Here is a 10589-nt window from a genome sequence, read left to right as displayed (position 1 = left end):
CGTGGCCACTTCAGCGAGCCATCGGACCAGCTCTGAGAAGCGCGTCCATCACCATCCACTTCTCTGCCCCGAACGTCCTCCGGCGTCGCCGGGGTCAATTATGACCCAAGCGCTCAGAATTCCTCAGAGCGCGGGGTTCCTGGGGCTCCACCAACCACCAATCATCCCTTCCTGCCTGTAAACTCAGAAGCCTGTCCTGCGCTTTGACCAGGGACCTGCAGCCAGTAGCACACTCACCCCCTGCAGGGCCTCTGCTTCTTCCCTGCACTTGCCTGTCAGCTATTGGCTCACGGGATTGGGCAGGGTTGGCTGGGAGGAGCTAGAGATCCAGGAAAGTGTCCTAGTTTGAGTCCCAAGGCAGTGTGCTGTGGAGCCAGGAAGAATCAATGTTGTAGGTGAAATCCAAAGGTAGTTCACTGGACAGTTCCCTCTTGTCTGGGAGAGGTGGGCTTTTTGTCCCATTCAGTTGCATTCAGTTGACGAGGTGAGGTCTGGCTCCACATTAGAGAATGGAATCTATTTAACTAAAAGTCCCCGATTCAAAAGTAAATCTCACCCCATAACACCAGCACAGACACACCCAGAATAAAAGTTGGCCAAGTATCTGGGCATCGTAGCCCAGGCGAGTTAACATATAAAATTAACCATCACAAAGTCTTAATCAGTCTCAGAATTCAAATTATAATATGGATTAGATTTCACTAAAGAACCACCTTTACCCTTTCCAAAAGTAAATTTTTGCTGTTAATCTATACATTTTCGAGTTCATTTGAACATTATTTGGTCCTTGTTAATTCTGATTGAAGTTTATTTAAGTGCTCAAAAATTCCGCTTAAATTTCACTTAAGAAAATTTGTTTTAGAGCCAATGGGTTGATGTTCACTTAACCTATTGTTGTTTATCAGTGCCAAATATAATCCAGGTTTCAAGAGTACAGAGTGAAATAAAAAGTTGAGAAATTTTCTACTATGGAGTAACAATCCTAAATGTAATTCCCATACCTCTAAGGATCAGAAGGAGTTAAGATAAGGCCCTGCTTTTCAAGGTGTTTAAATTCCAACAAGTTAATGAGGAGGCAGTTTTGTAGAGTTGGGGACAAAGCAAAGAGATGAAGCACGTGGGCTGTAACAGACATACCCATTGGGACCAGAGCAATTTTGGAGCTAAACTGACAGAACGCATTTATAAGACCTCTCTCACAAGCATGAGTTGAACAGTAAATGACAACATAGTGTGTAGTTCTCACCTGATGGCTGGTGCAGAGAAAGTGGCCAACAAACAGAGCCTGCTGCCACTTTGTTCATATTTGCTTTTTGTTTTGTTTAGGATCATTTTCCTTATTACCCTTTAGAAGGGGTTTGGGTTTGCTCCCATTACTCTCTTCCCAGAGCCCATTTTCAGGAGACTCTTTTCCTTGAGCTGTTCTTTCTCTATGTCTGTTCAGGAAACAAAACCTCAAGGTGGCAGAAATAAAATTTAAAAAAAGGAAGAATTTTTGGAAAATTAATGGTTAAGTAGATCCTAAGGATTATATGAATCACCTCATAATGTCTCTTGCCTTCGAGATAGCGGAGCAAGTAGACATAATTACTCCGATTGCTATCAGAAACTAGTGACTGCATTTGTGTCCTGGGCTAGAAAAGGAAATCTTCTTGGTCCTTCTTATTCATCTCCAAATCTGAGAGAGAAGTCAGGCCTGTGTTAGTCAGTCTCTCCTCATAAAAGACTAATATAAAAATTTAAGCCCCTTTTAGCATCTGCTGAAGTGAGAATCCACGCTGTACCCCAGCTGTGTCTACTGTTGAAGAAGGCGTCAACAATACCAAGTGTCCTTTTCTCCCTTTAGACCATTCCTCCTGTGTGTGTGTGTGTGTGTGTGTGTGTGTGTGTGTGTGTTGTGTGTGTGAGAAGACTTTTTCATCACTTTGACAACATACCTGAGAAAATTAAATGAGTAAATATTTATTTTGGTTCAATTTCAGGCTCCATTGCTGTGGCCTGAAGTGAGGCAGATTACCATGGCAGAGAGCCTGGCTTCAAAACAGAGCTTCTCAACTCATGGAGATCAGGGAAATGGTGAGGGGAAGAGAGGACTGAGGAATATGATGTACCCGTCCAGGGAATCAACTCCAATGGCCTACCCTCCAACTAGGCCCTACCGCCCCCACAGTTTTGACCAACTCCCAATAGTCCTGTCCAATCATGAACCCATCAGTGGATTGATCCACAGATGAGGTTAGAGCTCAGGATTCGATTCACCTTTCTGTAGAGTCCGTTCTGAATGCTGGTAGATTGGGGTCCAAGCTTTCAACACATGACCTTTGGGCAACATTCCAGATCCAAATTATAGCAGGGTGCCTCCTTCCCTTTAGGTGTTCTGTGTTTGTTTATTGTTTTCAATCACAAATAATGATCCTTTTTCAGTGTAAGACCTATCACATTTGGCTTGAATCTGGTTCCAGTGGTGGTTGCTCCTCCTGCTGAAAGGCATTTCTGATCACTCAGATTCAGTCTTCTGGCATGGTTCACTCTGACCACAGCTGTTTGTCATTTTATATTTCTATCTGAGAGAGAAACCTACCTACTGTATTCGAAACTGACCATCCAAATGAAAGCATTTCTCTTCTTCTAAATATGTTTGGAATGTTCCTGGAAGCTATGGGGGATATGGAGGGAAAACCCCGGCTCATTCGCGAGCACATGTGACAAAAAGCATCCAATAATCATAAGGGTATCCTTATACATATATTCAGTGCCCCAAAAGCACAAGGTATTGTGATAGATATTGTGAACAACATAAAGCTGTGTTATATACATTTCCTGCTGTGAAGTGCAATTGCATACAGTCAATCAGTGGAGAAGATGTTCCATAGAGTGATCCTTGAATTATAATGCGAGGTCAGCCATTGACGACTGTGGTGGTGAGGATCTCATATGGGGCAAAAGACTGAGTAAGAAAGAATAAGCCAGAAGTAGAGAGCCCTTAATAATGTGGCTTTGTTAAAACACCGTTGAAGGTTAAAATAATGAAAGCTTTTTGAGTCTATAAACATAGGGTGATAAATTCTATGCAAGACATTAAGTTTGTACTTCTTTTAATACCTCATAATTCATTCAAACATTTTCTTATAGATTTCAGTAGAATTTTTAAATCTCTTCAATATGGGCCTCGTCTCTTCTTGTCTCTTTTTTTAAATTTTTATTGGTTGCTCAAAACATTACAATGATCTTGACATATCATATTTCATACATTTGATTCAAGTGGGGTATGAATTCTTACTTTTACCACGTGTACAGTTTGCAGGATCACATTGGTTATACGTCCAAGTTGATACATACTGCCATACTAGTGTCTGTTATATTCTGCTGCCTTTTCTATTCCCTCCCTATCCCCCCTTCTGTCCCCTCCCCTCCCATAATCTCTCTCTACCCCAGCTACTGTAATTCATTTCTCTCCTTTTTTCCCCTTTCCCCTCACATCGTCTTATATGTAATTTTGTATAACAATGAGGGTATCCTTCCATTTCCATGAAATTCCCCTTCTCTCTCCCATTCCCTCCCACCTCTTGTCCCTTCCAATTGGTAATCTTCTTTTCATGCTCTTCCAGCCTGCTCTGTTTTGAGTCCCCCTCCTTATATGAAAGAAGACATTCAGCATTTCTTTTCTAGGGATTGGCTAACTTCACTTAGCACAATCTCCTCTAATGCCATCCATTTCCCTGCAAATGCCGTGGTTTTGTCATTTTTTAGTGCTGAGTAATATTCCACCGTGTACAAATGCCACATTTTTTTAATCCATTCATCTGTTGACTGGCATCTAGGTTGGTTCCACATTCTAGCTATTGTGAATTGTGCTGCTATGAGCCTTGATGTAGCTGTATCCCTATAGTATGCTCTTTTTAGGTCTTTGGGAATAGTCCGAGAAGGGGAATAGCTGGGTCGAATGGTGGTTCCATTCCCAGCTTTCCCAGGAATCTCCATAATGCTTTCCAAATTGGCTGCACCAATTTGCAGTCGCACCAGCAATGTACAAGTGTACCTTTTCCCCCACATCCTTGCCAGCACTTGTTGTTGTTTGACTTCCTAATGGCTGCCATTCTTACTGGACTGATTTGGTGTCTTAGAGTGGTTTTAATTTGCATTTCTCTGATTGCTAGAGAGGGTGGGCATTTTTTCCGTGTATTTTTTGATTAATTGTATATCCTTCTCTGAGAAGTGTCTGTTCAGGTCCTTGGCCCATTTGTTGATTGGGTTGTTTGTTTTCTTAATGTTTAATTTTTGAGTTGTTTGTATACTCTGGATATTAGGGCTCGGCACATTTGTATTTTTAAGAATTGGCATGATCAATGAAATGTTCCGCACACGTTTGTAGGAAGATTAACATAACACTCCAGTGACAATACAGTAGTAGAAGGATTGATTTGGACTGACAAGTTGTTCAGTGAATGATATATTACCCATAAATTTGAATTCTCATTATCATAAGGAAGCAAGGTGAAAATAAGAATTTAAGAGAGTGTTGGGGATGTGGCTCAAGTAGTAGCTCCTTCACCTAGCATGCGTGAGGCATGGGGTTTGATCCTCAGCACTACCTAAAAAAATAAATAAAATAAAGATGTTGTGTCCACTAAAGGCTAAATAATAAATATTTTTAAAATAGAATTTAAAATAGTCCATAAATGTTATATACAAACTGTGAAAGTAGATTCTTCAACAGATTAATTGTCTACCTCGAACTAGAATCAGTTGCCTACTGATTTGCCTGGATGATGTTCTCAATTCTGGTTTTTTTTTTTTTTTTTTTTTCATTCCAGTGGGCAAACATCTGCAGGGCTTTCTTGATGGCAACATAGTGATTACTGAGCTCTACCCTATTAGAAATACAACTAGTTTTCAACTCATGAAAGTCTATAAAAGCCACTTTTTTAGAAGTCTCTAAACTTTGGAACTATTCAATGATACTCTATTTTTGCCAGCAATACACAATATATATATTTTTTAATGTAAAGGGCAAGGTATTGAACAGACACTTCACAGAAGAAGCAATACAATCAATAAATACATGAAAAAAATGTTCAACTTCACTAGTAATGAGAGAAATGCAAATCAAAACTACTCTAAGATTTCATCTCACTTCAATCAGAATGGCAATCATCAAGAATATCAGCAATAATAAATGTTGGCGAGGATGTGGGGGGAAAAGGTACACGTATACATTGCTGGTGGCACTGCAAATTGATGCAGCCAGTCTGAAAAGCAGTATGAAAATTCCTCGGAAAACTGGGATCGGAAGCATCCTTTGACCCAGCTATCCCACTCATTGGTTTATAACTAAAGGACTTAAAATCAGTATACTAAAAATTCATTAAACTTCATTTAAATTAATACAATTTAACAAAGTGAATTTAAATAACATTTAATATAGATTAAGTCATTTAATATTAAGTATATAATAAAAATATTAATAAAATTAATTTTAATAAAAATCCTCTTAGTGGTTTTAGAAACTACAGGTATCAGAGAAATATTAGCTATATATTCTACTTTTGTCTGTTGTCTCATTTTGCCTAACTTAAGCTAGAAACTTTTGTTTATCTTTTATCTTAATTTACCAAGATAAAAATGGGAAGACAAAACACCCAGTAGCTACACACATCAGCTTTTCCTTTGTTTTTTCTAAATTTTGCCTTAACATTGACATTATTTTATCCAGTATCCAGGTATTATGTTTTTATGTTAAAAGCATATGCCGTTTGATTTCAATCTCTTTTCAAATACATATATCTAAATCCCTGTTGCTTCTGTCATACTCACCAGATGACTATTATAGTATTTTAATTTAATCCCATCTTGATTTTTGCTTTAATCTAACAATTATTTGGAATGGTTTCTATGGCCCTAATTTCATTGTATATGGAATTTTATTTATTTATTTATTTATTTTGAGGAGTCAAAATTCTTCTAATTTTAGATGCACAAGGAATTGCAGCGTGTGTGATAACACCTTTACGGAATTGGCTGGCGTTTTCATTGTGGTCTAGGGCATGGTAAATTTTGGTGGTTGTAGCCTGTGTGTTTGAACATGGTATGTAGTTTTGTGTGCATGGTACAACTTCTTGGTATAGCTACTCAGTCAGGCTTCTTAAGTGCATTACACAGCTCTTCTCTATCCCCTCCCTGCTTGTTGGTGGTTCCTTGTTTGGGTTCTGAGAGAGGGATGTTCAGTTTATGCCTTTTAATCTGCAGGGTTTCCCATGTTTTTGCTCTATATACCCCACGGTGTGGTACCCCAGATAACTATCTTATTGTTGTCCTGTGCTCTGTGATCCCTGGTATGTAATACTGAAAGCATGAAGCAGCCTGTTACCTCTCAGCTTCTGGAAGTGAACTGTTTTCTTGCACGTTCTATATTTGCTTTTGTCTTTTCAACTTGATCTACTCTTTCATAATCTATTTTTGTGTTCAGTCCTTGAAATTCTCATTCTTATTTTGGATCACTGAGCATTTCAAATGTCCTCTTCTAATTTCTATGAGGATTTGGTGGTAGAAGGAGAAAGAGAGGTGAAACATGCTCATTTTCAGCCTTTAAGATTGAACTTCAAATCTTAGTGTAGTTTTGATTTTCACTTCTCTAAGTGCTAGTGATGATGAGCATATTTGCATCTATTTGTTGATTAATTTTATATCATCTTGGGAGAAGTGTCTGTTCAGGTCCGTGGCCCATTTATTGAATGGGTCATTTTATTTATTTATTTATTTATTTATTTATTTATTTGTGTGTGTGTGTGTGTGTATTTAGATTTGTGAGTTCTTTCTATACCCTAGAGATTAGTGCTCTATCTGATGTGTGATGGGGCAAAAGTTTTCTCCCAAGATGTAGGATCTCTATTCACCTCCCAGATTGTTTGTTTTGTGGAGAAGAAACTTTTTTAGTTTGCATCTATCTCATTTATTGATACTGGATTTTAATTCTTGTGCTATAGGAGTCTCATTAAGGAATTTTGGGACTAATCCCATATGATTGGAATTAGGGCCTACTTTTTCTTCTGTTACATGCAAGGTCTCTGGTTTTATTCCTAGGTCCTTGAATCATTTGAGTGGAGTTTTGTGCATGGTGAGAGATAGGGGTTTAATTGCACCTCCCTCCAGTTAGAATGTCAGCGATTTTTGAAAATGGCAGCTATTATGAAGACAACAACAATAAGTGTTGGTGAGGATTTCAGGAAACATGTACACTCCTACACTGTCGGTGGGACTGTAGATTGGTGCAGCCAATATGGAAAGCAGTTTGGAGATTCCCTGGAAATTTGGGAGTAGAACCACCATTTGACCTAGCTATCCCTCTTTTTGGTCTATACCCAAAGGATTTAACAACTGCAAACTACAGGGACACAGCCACATCAATGTTTATAGCAGCAAAATTCACATTAGCTAAATTGTGGAAACAACTTAGTAGATGAATGCATAAAAAATGTGGCATTTATACACAATTAATATTACTCAGATACTTACCCTCTCGCTCAGTCCAGGAGACGCTAGCGACCTTCACTACCTCTGTCACAGCCTGGTTGGGACAGCTGGTGCCTCGGAGAGGACAGGCTGATCCTGCCTGCCTCCCATGTACCCTTTGTCACAGGGAGCGACATTAATGTGAGACCAAATAAAATCCAGTCATAGACATTAATAGAATATCTCAAAAAAGTATTTAATAAAAAGGCTAGCAAATACAGGGTCTTTAATGAAACTTTAATAAAATTTATGAGACAAGGAAACTGAAAGCACAATATTTTCTTAGGAACTTTTCTGTTTGGTGTTATTCTTTACAATATAGAAGCTTTTCCTAAGAATGCAGGGAGTATGAAATTTCTAAGGCTATCTTGCTGTTTTCTCCATTAAACCCCTTGTCTTAAAAAAAAAAAAAAATCTTGAATCTGTATTAATCTTTGTGATTTTCTGAGTACCTGTATAACATATTTTTCTCAAGAATGCAGTGAGGTCGCCGTTTCCAAGAGCTCTTCAATTCTGAAATATAAGAAGTGTGTTTCCAGGCATTGAAACCCAAAGGCTCACCTAGACACAATGGAGTGAGCAGAATATATAAAAATCTCTCATGACAAATCTGAACTCTGCTTTTCCCAACCATGTGAAGTCTACTGGAATCAGATTCCAAGTAATTTGGCAAGTGGAAGCCAAATATATAGTTTGATATTCTTCTCGGGAGTAAGCCGTGTGATGTGACAGGAAGGCAGATTTTAGTGCTGCATTTCTGATTGTATCCCCCCAAAAGTTGTTCCATGCATATCATGCAAGAATGGAACCTCCAAAAAATGAATAAATAAAAAAGAGGAAATTTGACGTAAGAAGGCTGGATAATATTTGCATGTTCGTGTATTTTTACCACACATCATACCTTCTTATTTCTTCCTTGCTCTGATTTGAAGCATATGCTTTCATTTTTCATTTTGGCTTACTATGTTATCACTTAATAATAATTCAGTAAATTTACTTAGAACAAGAAAGTCACGTAATGACTCATGTCTTAGAGATGCTTTCAAATAAAAGTAATTGTGCATTTTGTACCATAGAGTATTCCCAGTGTTTCCTAGAATTGTTGCAACTGACGCTGGAAGCTTTGAAATAGAGCAAGAGGCATAAGGGCTGTGGCTTGTGACCCTTCCCAAAGTATGTAAGATTGATAGACATTGAATGCAGATAAAGAACTATGCATCATTGAATTTTTTCCTGTCACTAAAATGCTAGTAGAGCTCAAGGAATTGTGAGTCTCTTTGTCTACAGTACAGGAAAAATAAGAAATTTAAAGACTTGAGTTCCATACAATTTCTGATAACATACCTTAGGTTCTCAGCTTAAAAACACAAAAAGAGAAATGTCCTCATTTTCCATAGCATTTGGAAACTTTTCATAGGTTGGAAACTTTACTATCAGAGCTCATCAGTTCTCAGACATTTATATGTTTTGAATACTTGGCCAATGTGACTTTGGGATGCGTCCTCCAGTTGTTGTTTCAGTGATTTTGTTCATGCCTAACAACTGGTGGCATCTTAATTTTGGTCAAATAATGTAAATGTTAAGGTGAAATTTAGAAATAAGAAAGGAAAAGCTGATATGTGTGTAGCTACTAGGTGTTTTTCTTCCTTTTTTTTTTTTTTTTTATTTTTGTAAAGTAAAACAAAAGATAAACCAAAAGGTTCTAGCTTAAGTTAGGTAAAATCAAAGAGGAGAAAAAAGAAGATAATGTTGCTAATACTTCACTGCCACCTGTAATTTCCAAAACACCTAAGAGCATTTTTATTAAAATTAACTTAATATTGACGTTTATATTAAGTTATATAGTCGATATTAAATAATTCAATCTATATTATGTTAAATTTACTTTGTTAAATTGTATTAATTTAAATAAAATTTAATGAATTTTTAAATATAAATCATACTATAATTTAATATAAATGGAATTTATATTAAATTATAAATAAATTTAATATTTATTTATAATTTAATATAAACAATATCAATTAATAAAATAAATTTAGATCAAACCATAGTATTAATAAAAGAAATTTAAATAATACTACTAATAAGATTAATTTAAATTAGATTAATTTATATTAAATGATAGTATAATTTGTATTTCAAAATATATTAAATTTTGTTTAAATTAATTTTAATAAAAAGGTTCTGAATGGTTTTAGAAACTACAGGTGTCGGAGAAGTATGTGCTATGCAATCTGCTTTTTCTCTTCTCTGATTTCACCTACTTAAGCTAGAAACTTTTGATTCATCTTTTACCTTAATTTATCAAAAGGTTGTAACTACTCCTATTTTAAAGCTTTTCATCTTTCAAAAACTGTTGTTAGCTTATTTCTCTCCCCAACTTGTTTTGATCCAATGTTTTATAGAATGTGTTTATAAGAATTATTGTAGAGCCCCCAATAGTATGTAGATAAGCAGTCCAGATATTTAATGATACATTCCTACTAATTAACTTTTCCGTTGGCAATGGATCACGTGATCCCACTTTGGGGTTGACTCATAGAAATACTCTTCCTTCTGGACATGTTTATCATCTGGAAAACTGAATTAATGTGGAGTGACTTTCGTAGAGAAATGGAAATCAGCAAAATGGATAGGGGTCATAGAATTTGGATTCAAGGCATCTTAGAATTTATCCACTAAGCTTCCTGTTTAGGTCCTCCCCATTGGAATTTTCGCTTGGTAGTTGTACAATGTTATCTTGGATAAACTAAATATTCTCAACGTTTTGCAACACTATATTTGGTTTTCATGTACTCTAAATCGGAGACATCCTTCTTATGGGTTGGGTTTTTCTTGTTTCCTGTAATTACATGTATCGTTTTTATCTTAATGCCATTAAGTGAGGTTGGAACTAGTGGTTCAAGAAGGCTGCTCTGTACAGTTGCTCGCTAAAGTACATCAGAATTGATAACTGGTGATGATTATCTGCTACATTGGAACAAAATTCTATAAACAAAAAGTGCTACAAAAAACAAAACAAATTTTTTTTTTTAAAAGTACTATAGCAAAAAATCACAACAACAACAACAACTAAA

Source organism: Ictidomys tridecemlineatus, unplaced genomic scaffold, assembly GCF_052094955.1.
Source record: "Ictidomys tridecemlineatus isolate mIctTri1 unplaced genomic scaffold, mIctTri1.hap1 Scaffold_1817, whole genome shotgun sequence".
In the NCBI taxonomy this organism is placed as follows: Eukaryota; Metazoa; Chordata; class Mammalia; order Rodentia; family Sciuridae; genus Ictidomys; species Ictidomys tridecemlineatus.
The sequence above is the reverse complement of the archived record's forward strand: the minus strand, read 5'-3'. Positions refer to the sequence as shown.